This window comes from Falco punctatus (genome assembly GCF_963210335.1).
Source record: "Falco punctatus genome assembly, chromosome: Z".
NCBI lineage: Eukaryota > Metazoa > Chordata > Aves > Falconiformes > Falconidae > Falco > Falco punctatus.
The window spans coordinates 72,269,531-72,282,391 of record NC_137586.1 but is presented as its reverse complement, the minus strand read 5'-3'; positions in this window follow the sequence as shown (position 1 = coordinate 72,282,391).

Genomic DNA, 12,861 nt, shown 5'->3' with positions numbered 1-12,861 from the left:
CAAATATAAGAAAACTACATTACAGCAGTGATATTTCTGTTTTTTTTTCTGGAAAAAGGAGGCAGCCCTTTTTGGGCTTCCCCATCCTTCTGCTGAAATACAGCAATATACATAAAGATGAAATATGAATAAAACCAAACCAAGACACACAGACAGTGAATTTTTCTGCTTGGGTCTTGTTTGCCTTATTCTTAATGCTTGTTGCCATTTTAAAGTTGTGCATGTCAGAGCTCCTTATGATAATCAGAGAGAGTGAGAGCTTTATTATTTTTATTCTGCTGATGGGAAGCTTGGATGATGGAGAAAGATTTGACTTGGTTATGATCTCCCAGTGCTGAAACCTTGGAGGGACAACTTCTCTGTGTGTGGAACATTTGGCATCTTGTCATATTGACTCATACTGGCAACAATGTTTTTAGTGGTCCATGAATTAGACTGTTAAAAGTTCTAGGGCAGAAATCGGTGTCCCTGTCTTGGGTTTTGTCCTTTGCTAGCTCTTAATTGAACTGCAAGATTATATTTTTTAGAAGACATGATACTGTATTGTTCGCTCAAGAACTTTAGCCATGGTCAAATAAATGTTTCAGAAAGATCAATGTTTTCACTGCTAAAGTAACATGTATAAGGAATGTCTTTTGTCTGACACTGACATTTGGGCTTAAAATTCTTTTCAGGCCATCTGGAGATGCCTGTTGCAATAACAATTCACACAGGTATCTCCAGAAACATGTTTAAGAGAGACTGAAACACCCTTGAAGTTAGACTTAGAAGTCTGCATTTTCAGCATTCCTGTGTTAAGTTGTTAGATCATGTTAAGATCATGGAAATCAACAGAGATTTCACTTTTTGCTTACCTCTGACCATTCATTAAAACATACATGTGAATTCAGACAGACTACATGTGATCATTGACTCAAATACTTCTTTGAATGGTCTTGTTTATGTTTAAATCTTTGGTCCTATTGAAAAATGGGTCTATATTGATAAACCTCCAACCATCACCTGATGTTGAATAAATTAGTTAAGGAGAAAGGTAATTAGCAAATGTTTGTCTAATCCATGACTAATAGAAATCTTCAAATTTGAAATGATGCCTTGATATTTCCCTTACCTCTTTAGAAACAATTGTTACTGGCAATTTTCAATGATTTGTAAGTACTCAGTTACAATTCATTACTCTTCTTTCCCTTCATGACTGTGTAAACAGTCTTCCCAGAAATGAAATAAGCATATGATTCCTTCTCTCTCATGTTTAAGGAACAAGGTTAGAATAAACTGTTTGGTGCATATATTACATTGATTATTGTATTTATACCTGCGTTACAGCTAATAAAAGATGTGAAGCCTAGCAAACATGAAACAACACAAGCAATACCAATGGCTTTGAAGATCAATCCTTCTGTCACTGTTTTAGATATTTGCTCTTTTTTTCCAAGATGCCTTGATTTCTTCTCTTTTCTTCTTTTGTAAAACCAAGATTCAGTAAAAAGGCAAACATACAATAATCAGCCTTTACTTTCTTTATTGCTAGAATTGTTTGCTACTTTTGTATATTTGTGTTACAAGTATTTCTAATATTTGCTTTCACATATAGACAAATCCTTTCTTATATGGAATTTTTCATTTTTAGTACATGGCTACTGGCAGGTTTTCCATTATGCCTTTTAGAAACCTTTTTGGTTTCTAAATATTTTTTTACCTAGTTTGTCTAAACTATAGCAATGGATAATGTAAAAAAGTTCTAAGATAGATCTGTAAATCCTTCTTATGCTGTTTCTTCTCCTCTCAGTTATCAAAATGGAAAGAGATTTCTAGATTTTTGCAGCTCAGATTTCTTTTAGGAAGATTGAAACATGCATGACCCTGTATCCTATTCTCCTTTTATTCTAAAATAGAGAGAATTACATCATTGTAGAAGGAAGAGTATTAAAATATAACATTTTTGAAGTTTCTAAAATACATTACTTCAGGTTTTTCTCCCTTTCCTCTTAAAACCTATACCATTCATTCTGTGGTATATTAAACATCTAAGAAGGCACTGAAGAATATGTCTTATTGAGGCACTGTCCCGTAATAGCTTGATAGGCTTTGAAAAGACTCAGGAAATCATCTTTTCTGCTTTTCTACCCCAGAGCTGAAACAACTACAGTTTTATTACTGCTGACATGTCTGGTTTAGAGTGCTTTTACAGACCTCCTGTGCTGGAGGCCCCACTGTCTATTCCAGTGCTTCATTCACTGTGGGATTTTTTTTCTCATTTCTAACCTGAATCTACAGCTTTCCGTGGCTGAACCACTGTTTAAAAGTTAAAGAGAAAACAGAATATTACAGTGTTGTATGGAAGTTACAGTACAGTTCTAAATTAATTTCACTGTTTTTATATCACAGTAAAGGCTATTAAATAACTTCTTTATAAATAATACCCTACCACTATCGAACAAAAGAAAACAAACTTTTTAAAAATTTGTTTTTATGTACTTTGACCTAAGGATGTAAAGTTTAAGTGGACATCTTGACATTCTCTCAGACATTTTGACAAATGACATCATCATGTTGGAGATGACTTGAAAATGAATCATACATTGGAAATTCATAGGTTCAGATTAATAATTTAAGGTCTGTGCTGGTACAATGTTTCTATCAGAAATCACTAAACCCCTTCTTTACAATATCTAGGAAGTCCTATTTTTCTTAATATCTACTATATAGAATAATTTCTTCTCACTCTTACTATTGACTTCAATTATTTATAAAAAACCTTACTAATTTAACTCATTTAACTTACTAATTTCCCTGTTCTCTTTTCTTAATGAAAAATTGACTGCAGTTTCTGGGTTGTGCAGAGAAAAGCTGGATCATCATCTCTGACTTTGTAAAATACAAAGCTGCAGTTAAACAGACATCTCCTTATTCCTTTTACAATTGAACAAAAAGACTATTCTTCATGAAAATTAGAACAACACATCATGCTTTTAAAAGAGCCCACAAAATACCAAACCTGACAAAACAAACTCTGGGAGTTTCTGATTATGGGGGAAGATAAAGATACAGTAAGGCATTTCCTAGAATGGCATATAGTGATATCTTCAAATGGCCTTCACTCTAAGAATGAAAGTACACTGCTCTAATCAATACACTGATAGACTTTAATGTAAAGATTAAGATCAGAATATTTTAAAATTTAATACTTTGCCTCTCCATATAGCACTTTGAAAGCCGATATCTTTAGAAACCTGGTCCATTTCCCTGCTTTGAAAGCATTATGTATTTAACATTTCTAAATAATTCATCCAGTCCCTGTGGTTAAAAATATAAAAAGTAAGCCCATCCATTATCTTCTGCAGCTGCTGCCTGGATATTAGGGTGGGTTTTTTTCTTTTGTTTTGTTTTGTTCTTTGCTTTTAGTTGTTAGTTTGGATTTTTTGTTTTCCTTTTTTTTTTTTTTTTTTTTTTTTAAATGCTCAGTATTCTTTTCCTTCTTGCTGAAATGAGACTTCAGTCATTACATTAAAGGAAAGCATTAGCTGTATGCAGCTGCTAGAGTAAATTTTGCTTTTAGTCAGATAGTCAGTGTGTTCATGCACACACACGTATCCTTCTCTGGTATTTACTTGTAAAACATTATGTGAAATAATGTTAAGTCATTACTAAAAGTTAAGTTGGTTTGACCAGAGGATGAGAAGGATGGTGAAAACAGAGCAGCATTGCAATGTGTTGTCCTTCATTATCATAATAATGATAGTTAATCACTATAAACTCTGAAATAATGGAAGATTTGCTATGCAGGTAGGGGAATGTGCTGCTAAGCTTAACTAAGGAAAAGGAAAGGGGAGGGGAGGGGAAGAGGAGGGGGAGGGGAGAGGAGGGGAGGGGAGGGGAGGGGCGGGAAGGAAAAAGATATGGAAGAATGCTCATTTTTGTATAGTAGGTTAAAGTTACAATGGTTAAGAAGAAAGAGTATTACAATGACATTTATGAAAGAATTTCTGTGTTTATATGCTATTTGTTGTACTTTTAGTGAACCATTTACAATTCAGTTGCAAAGCTGCTAAATGTTTGAATATAAAAACGTTTGAACTTTGAAAACTTGAACTTAACTAATTATACATTAAAAATAAGACATATTTACCCCTTAATTTCCCACCAAATTCACTGCTCCAGTGTTTCTTTTTATAAACAAAGAAATTCCTCCTGCTAATAAAAAAAAATAGCAAAGAAATAATGGCAATGTTTCCTAACTTTCCACATAATATGTGTTATGTAGGCACATGGAATTAGGCAACACTTCAGTATAAGTCGCTAGTGTTAAAGTACAAATCTTAATATGGGATGAAAAAAATTGCTTTTGAAGTTCTGTTTTTAAATGCAAGCCATACTTTTTATTTTGGGAAACATACAAAACATATATTATTTTCAACAAGTATGATAGTAAATATGTAGTAATTTTGATCTATGATATGGATGCATTACTTCTATGCTTCACAGCCTTCATATGTCAGTCAAGTACTACTTGCGGCAAAAATCTGAGTGACACTGAAGCCCACTAACTAAGCATGTCTTCTACTTTAACAACATTTCCTTCAAGGAACATGCTGGTCCATACATTTTTTTAAAATACTTCTCATCAATTCCAGGAGTTGCTTAAAATTTTACTTCAGGCTTTGCAACTGTCCAATAAAAGGAAAGGAATGTCTATATCCTCAAAATTGTTTAGGTTTCTAAGATTCCTTTCCCACTGCATCAGGAGTTTGAATGTTTTATAACTAACTACCTAAGAAAACTGTCCTTTTTCTGTATAGCCCTCCAGCATTATAACTCACTTGAAACTTAGCTGAGTTTTTTTGAATGGTAGAGGGCTGGTGGGATGTGTTACTGGCAAAGCTTTCTTGGCTTTGTAATTCTTTCTCCATCCTCAAGCTCGTACAGGTCATTGTTTTCAGAAGTGACATGGAGAACTTAAGCATTACATCACAACTTTAAATGTTAAAAAGCTATAGTATGTACTTTATCTCAAACTATCCAGAAACAGTCAAGCATCCTATGGGCTGTAAGGAAATGCACATCTTAATTTTATGGTCTCAGGTAAAATTAAAATGTTTATTTGAGTTATTTCTGTTGTAAACTTTAAGATTTATTTCAATTTTCCCTGAAAAGTTTTTTTTTGTGTCTTTGTTATAGACTGTGCTGGTCTTGGGTGCTGGAGGGATAAATGAACTGTGTTTAAGTTAGCTATGGAAAAAGTAAGCCACAGTTCACCAAAAAAAAACAACCCCAAAACAAAAAACAAACAAATAAAAAACCCCAAACCAAACCCATACTTTAAATCAACAAATGTTGTCAAGGAAATGTGAAATGTTTGGTTCAGTAATTCCAGAGGCACAAAATCTATTGAGCAGAGAGCATTTTCTGTGAATTACTTGCTCATTCTAATAAATAATATAGTAACCACCATTTGCTCTAGTCATAATTCATCTGTTGTTTTTCTTGTCTTCTGTACGTACTCTAAATCATGTGATCTAAGGAGTCTGATTTGCTGCCCTTTGGGAATTGAGTTAGGGCTACAAAGCCATGAATGCTTTGCCAAACAGCTTGAAAATTTCATTCTTTCCACCACTGCAATTGTCACAAATGTCTCTCCCTCTTTGTACTGGCTAAATAAATTTGACTTTAAAATTAACTTGTACAGTAATGAGATGGAAATTCTAGTTCAACTGGTAGAGTATATTATAAGAAGACATCTGATTTGTCCTTCAAAATCACAACGAAATAGAATCTGACTGATTCTGCAGCTATGGCATGTATTTTAAATCAATTATTCTCTGTAAAATAAGATCAAAGCTCTGAACTATCTCAAATATCTTTTACCCTTAGCCTGCCTGGACTTGATGTATGCAATCGCTGAGTTCAGTCAAACAGTATATATTCTTTTAACATTTTCAGCTTTGTCCTCTGGAGAATTGTGTTCATTTTTGGTATTGCCTGGTTTGCATTTGATAGGGGAGAAAATCAGAAGTTGTTCTTTCAATCTCTCTAAGCCCCTAATGTTAAAATGTCAACAGCAGGGAACTACCTTAAAAAAATCTGCCTTAGCGCTTTGTGTTTTTCCATCAAAACGTAATCAGTCACCCTCCTGCTCCACTAAGGCAGCTTTTCTTTTCTGTGCATGCCTGAATGCATAAACAGTTTTGAAGATTTTGACTTATATGAATCCATGCTTCAGTGTCCCTGTTTATACATTCATACATCTCAAACAGACTATTGAATCATGCAGTCTGTTCCCCCACTTAGCTCAAGCCACCTACTTCATCTAGTTATTTCATCCTACAGGGAGCCAAATAACTATTCTGTCTGCATAAAGGTGATAATGCTCGACTTTTTCACTGAGTTTTAGAACATTAGTTATATGACATCAATCCTTTTAAGACATTCTGAAATTTGCTGCAGAAATTTCATCCAAGTGTATGCGATGCCAAAGCCCAGTATTCTGGTCACTACGCTATGATTCTGGGTGGTATTTAATTTTAGAATCATACTGAGTAATTATTACTTGTTTGTTTTCAAAACTAGCAATGTAAAATATTAGTTGTCTTTGATTAGGCACAGAAAGGTACTTGAAAAAAAGAATATTATCACACCAATTAAAGGCACAGCACTAATTTTACCATCTTCTCTCTGAACTGAGTTCCTCAGTTTGTTAGAGATCTAAACTCATCCTAGGTTTGTTAGATCTGCAGGTCTCAGTAAAGCCATATACAGATTAATTCTGGGTGAATCCTCTTTTCATTAAGAAAGGTTTATCAAGCCTCAAAACAGGTGAGTTCTGTCAGTAGGCACTGCTGCCATAGACCAACCACTGTGCTGTTATGGCACTGCTATAAGGCCAGAATGAGATAATCAGATGACTTGTTGGAAGAAAGAGGAAAATGTTGAACTAAACCCAGAATATTTCAACAGAGTTGAAGTATTTTATTCCTACACACTGTCTGCTACTGATCTTCATTGGGTTTTTTTCCAACTTTATCTGATACGGCAGTAGAGATGGTCTCATTTCCTGTGTAACTGTCCTAATCCAGTCTGAAACAGTGTTGGGTATTGGTCTAGCATGCTGTAGCAGTATGTTGTAACTATCATAGTGAGTGAGTGGCAAAATGTATGTCAGCATTAATTGAAAATATTTGTCCTTTTAAGGGATAAACACTTTCCTTTAACAACTAACTATTCAAAGAACACAGTCTACTTACATTGTATGTAGGTGTGGTATGCTGTCCTCTGTGAGAATGTTTTTATGGGGCCCACAAAACATCTAGCTGTACTCTTCCAAATAAGTTCTTCCACACTTTGAGATGGATAACACTTTTTATGGTTATTATTGAAATTTTTATATTTTTCTAAAAGAAAACAGTATTTTGTTCTTAGAAAATGGAAAGTGTTTGATGTGCCTTCTTTTTAAAAATGCTCATCAACTATGGGTCATGTAGGTTAAGGTAGTCTTTAGACATTGTTCAATTTGTGTCATGGTTTCTTCATTCTTCTCCCTTCACAGAGTTTCAATGATCCCTGAAGTACTGAGGTTTACTTCACAATGCAATGACTATGCTTCTTTTCAGGAGAAAAATACCAACATTTCTGAGATCATTTCCAAACAAGTAGCAATTTTTTTCTGAGATGTGGTGCACTTTCACAGAAATTTGTTATACTTTGGAAGTCTGCAAGCACAGCTGAGCTGTTAGAGCATACCTTATATTTCCCATTTAACCAAAAGAAATCCAGTTTGTATCTCTGAAAGAAATTGCTTTGTGCCGAGAACTAAAACACAGGACATGGTAACAAGTGGGGGATTAATTTCAAAACGGCATGCCAGAACTGAACTAAAGCAGTAGCACACATAAACTTATCTCTTTCCATGGTTGTTTATTCTGAATGGACCCCGTTACAACAAACAGTAAACTGCCTCTGCCTTATGGAAGGAAAAAGATAGGCATTTAGAGAGAGGTTCACCTTGCAGGTGAACAAGAAAGGGAATGGAGGACTCCCCTTCTTATAATTGTGGGGTTTTCCCCCAGACAATAAAAATTAATAAAAATTAGTAACAAATTAAGAGTGACTAAAGTGAAAAACTTGGGGGAAAAAAATGGCAAGATCACACTACTTCAGCTGCTATGCTGGAAGAAATTTCTCTGACTGCTCCTTTTCTTTATTGGAACAGATTATCTGGTGATCCTGCTGAGCGCTAGGCTGTCAAATAAGTGAAGAGAAATTCTTAAACATTGTTGAGTTCAACTTAGAAAAATCTAAGAGGGTACAGCAATACTTGCTTCATGTGTGAAGAGAAAATGATGATGACAAAACTTCTTTCTGAAATGGGTTCCATGCGTGTCCAATGCCTATCTGGGGAACAAAATGCAAAACTCCAGCATCATGACAATCAGCAAGACAGTTTTCCTCAGCCTTCTTCTATGCTAAAATGCATCCATTTAGTACCTTTAAACAAAGTCTTGTCTCCCACTTTCTGCCATTCATTCCACAAGCACAGACCAGGGAGAATGAAGATTTTGGGATCAATGTCAGGTTTATTTCAAATTTAGTTCAGAGTCAAAATTCAGCGTAATCATAAGTTAAAGCTTATGAGATGTTGATCTGTTAAGTGCCTTGCTCACTCCCTTGTTCTTCGCTGAACCTTTGCTGGCTCAGTATTCCTAAGGTTGAGGCACTCAAAAAAAAAGTTCTGTTTTCAGCTTGGCTATCAGGATGCTTAGCACTTATTTGTAGAGGCTAAAATATATTTTTCTGTTGCATTTACTACTGTTTATGCTGGGAGACCCTTTGTGGTTTTTTTAACATAGTCCTACTGCCTCTTCCTCTTCCTTCTAAGGGAAAAACAAGCAATATATTTTGTATTAAAATCTTTTGATGCTATCATTGTCATCTTAAATATGACAATCTTAAAAAAATACAGATCTTAAAATTGTATTAGTTTTCATTGCTGCCTACAATACTACTGAAAAATTACTGATGAGATTGACGACATGGACTCCTTAATGCTGATCAGAAGACCCTTTGTTAGTCCAAACCCCAGGCTTATATATCCTAGTTCACTGTTCATACACAGCATACTAAAATATCATTGGTTAATCAATACCGTTCACACGCTTCTTGGCAACATATAATTGGTTAACTGCTAAGCTACAAGCACACTAAACTTCTTGCTCACGATCCTGTTTTTAAGCCAAAGTTTCTTCTTCTCTTCTGGGCGTTCAGCCAACTTTATCTTACTCTCTGGGCCTTCAGCCAACCTTATTTTATTTCTTCTTCTTCAACCTTCAAGGGCATCATGGCCTCCAGTGCTCGCCACAAAGCTCTCTACAAGTTGCTGTAAAAAACAGTGTTTTTCTGAAATGTTTGATACATGTTTTTCATACACCTATGATTTTAACAAATTATTACAAGCAAAAAAAATATTTAGATCTGTAAAATATTGAAAAAAAACCCCAGATCACTATCCTGAAAATCCGACATACATAGCACACAGAGTTCAAGTATACGAAAGATGCAGTGTAGGAGACAATTATATTGCCAGAGTGAAAATTAGAGTAATACATTCTCCTTACTGTCCAGGACCTTCTCAATAACAAAAAGTGACTGGAGATGTACTAGCTAGTGTTAACCTGAGAGTAAGTTTCAGTAACAGAGTCTGAATATTTTTTTCCCTTCATGTTTATGTCTTATACAAACTTGGCAGATATCTGTTGGCAGCTTGGAAATGGATTGACAGATGGAGTTGGCTAACTTTTTTTTTTTTTTTTTAATATCCAGGCTTATATTTTTTTCCTGCTCATCTATCTTAATTTTCATCCAAAGTTGTTCATCTATGAGCTTGCTCATTTTCTCCTGTTGTTACTGCATAAGCTGTGAATTTTTGGGAGCCTGACACTAGTGTAGTGAATAGAAAGCAAATTATAGAATGACCAGGTGCAATGGAAGATGCACCTCAGAATTACTATTTTTAACATTTCTATCTTGGCCTTTCTCCTCCAGGCAGGGGAAAAGGCAGGATAGAAAAGAAATCTAAATTAACATTGATTTTTAGAAGAATGTATTAAAATAATTATCCCTTATATTTGCAGAATTATGTAGGCAAGGTTTATAATTTAGGCTGAATAAGGGCAGTGAAGAAATGTGATTTGCTATTTGTATGATTAATGCATGAAATATTTGGTCACGTGTAGCTCATTTGCACCACCTTAAGCAAAGGAATTGGCTGGCTAGCTATGTGCAGAGCTTCCTATGTGACTAAGAGCAAATGTAGAAAGTCCCCACTTTACTTGTCTTCCTTAGCTTAGTACAGTAAACAACAGAGAGACATGCTGTGGCAACAATTAGCCCTCGAAATGCAGAGAATATAGATTTATTTCAAAGAGAAAAGGAGAAATAGCAAACAAACTGGAAAAAAGTGCTATTAATAATAGAGGTAAGATATAGCTCACATTCTTGGGAAGGAAATCATGTGAAAAACTTAGTCTCCAGTATTTTTCCAGCAAGACACAATTTCTTTTTTATTTTTTTTAAAGGACATTTTTTGTGTGCAAGACTCAAGAATACAAAAAAACAGGGTCATCCCTCCTTAAGAATCCCACTACCCTATGCTAGAAATTTTAGTTAAAGAACAGAGGTATTTATATCACAGTAGCTCATTGTCCTAGCCACCTAGACCTCACTTTGTAAGGATTTTACTAACGTAGAAGAAAACTAAGTCTGTGGTAAGTGGAGACAGACCATGTAGCACAAATAAATCATCTTTTTAGTTTGATTGAGAAAGTTATCCTGGAAACCATTTTCAGGTATATGAAGGACAAGAAAATCATCAGAAGCAGTAAGTGTGTCTTCACCCAGGGGAAGTCATGCTTGACCAATTTAAACTTCAATGATGAAATGACTGGTCTGGTGGATGAGGGAGTTGAGGTGGATATTGTCTAACTGGACTTCAGTAAGGCGTTTGACACTGTCTCGTGAGATCCTTATAGTGAAGCTGTTGAAATAACAGTCTGGATGAGCAGACAGCTGGATGGATGGGCCAAGAGGGTGGGGATCAGTCGTATGAAGTCTAGTTGGAGCTTAGTAATTAACAGTGTAACCCAGGGGCCAATACTAGGCTCAGTCCTTTTCAGCATCTTCATTTATGATCTGGATGATGGGGCAGAGTGCACCCTCAGCAAGTTTGCTGGTGACACACAATTAGGAGTGGCTAAGGGGTCAGAAGACTGTGAGGCTGTCCAGAGGGACCTTGACAGCCTGGAGAAATGGGATGACAGGAACCTCATGAGGTTCAACAAGTGGAAGCCCGAAGTCCTGCCCCTTGGGAGGAAAAAAAAACCAGGCATCAATACATGCTGGGGATTACCCAGCTGGAAAGCGTAACAAAAAATAACCTGGTGATCCTGGTCAAAGTTCAACATGAGCCAGCAAGTGTGCTTGCAGCAAAGAAGTCTAGCGGTATCCTGGTATCCATTTGGGAAAGCACTGACAACAGGTTATGGAAGCTGTTATGTCCTCTCTATTCAGCACTAATAGGACCGTGTTAGGAGTACACTGTCCAGTTCTGGGCTCCTCAGTACAAAAGAGATATGAACATGCTGGAAAGAGCCCAACAAAAGGACAGGAAAATTATTAAGTTGGAAAATCTCCCATATGAGGAATGTCTTGGTGGTGAGTTGACCTTGGCTGGATGCCAGGTGCCCACCAAGGTGCTATATCACTCCCCTCCTCAGCAGAACAAGGGAGGGAGAAAATAAGATGAAAAAACCCACTTGTTGGTCAAGATATAGGCAGTTTTATGAAGCAATATACAAAATGCACACACAGAATTGAAGGAAAACAAAAGATGTTATTCTCTACTTCCCATCAGCAGGTGATGTTCTACCAGAACCTGGGAAGCAGGGCTGCAGTATGCATAGCATTTGCTCTAGAAGAAAAATGTCATAAATAACAAATGCCTGCCACTCCCCCCCCCTCTTTTCTCTTAGCTTTTATACCTGAGCAGATGTCATATGGTGTGGAATATCCCTTTGGTCAGTTTGGGTCAGCTGTCCTGGCTGTGTCCCCTCCAAGATCTCACCCTAATGGGGGCAGGGGGAAGGCTGGAGGGGCAGCCTTGGTGCTGTGCGAGCGCTGCTCAGCAGCAGCCAAAACACCGGTGTGTTACCACCCCCTTTCCAGCTGCCAGTGCAGGCACAGCACCGTGAGGGATGCAGTGGGGCTCAGCCAGGCCCAATACAGACTGCAAGGTCTAGAATTTTTCAGCCTCAAGAAGGCTGTGTGTGTGTGTGTGTATATATATATATATATGTACACATGCATATATATATACACACAAACACACACCTTCAGAGAAGGTATAAAGCAGACAGATCCAGGCTTTTTTCTGTGATGCCTACTTACAGGATCAGAGACAATGGGCACAAACTGAAACACAGAAGTTTCTCTTTTAACATCAGGTAACACTTCTTTACTGTGAGGGTAGCTAAGCAGTAGAATAGGTTGCCCAGGGAGGTTGTGGAGTCTTCACCTTTGGAGTTATCCAAAACTTATCTGAACACAATCCTGGGCAACTGACTTGTGACCATACTTGAGCTGAACCGGTGAGACCAGATGACTTCCAGAGGTCTCTTCCAACCTCAACCATTCTGCGATTCTGTGATTCCATGGTTCCATAGTTCTGTTTTGTAAAGCAGTGTTCAGTGTTGATATCCCAGTTTATCATCTGCTCTGTGAGTGAGGTGATTGACCTCTCTGAGGTGATTGACCTGAAAAATCCTGAAAAGCAATGGCTCACCAGGCATCCCATTGCCTGTACCTCCATAGTAC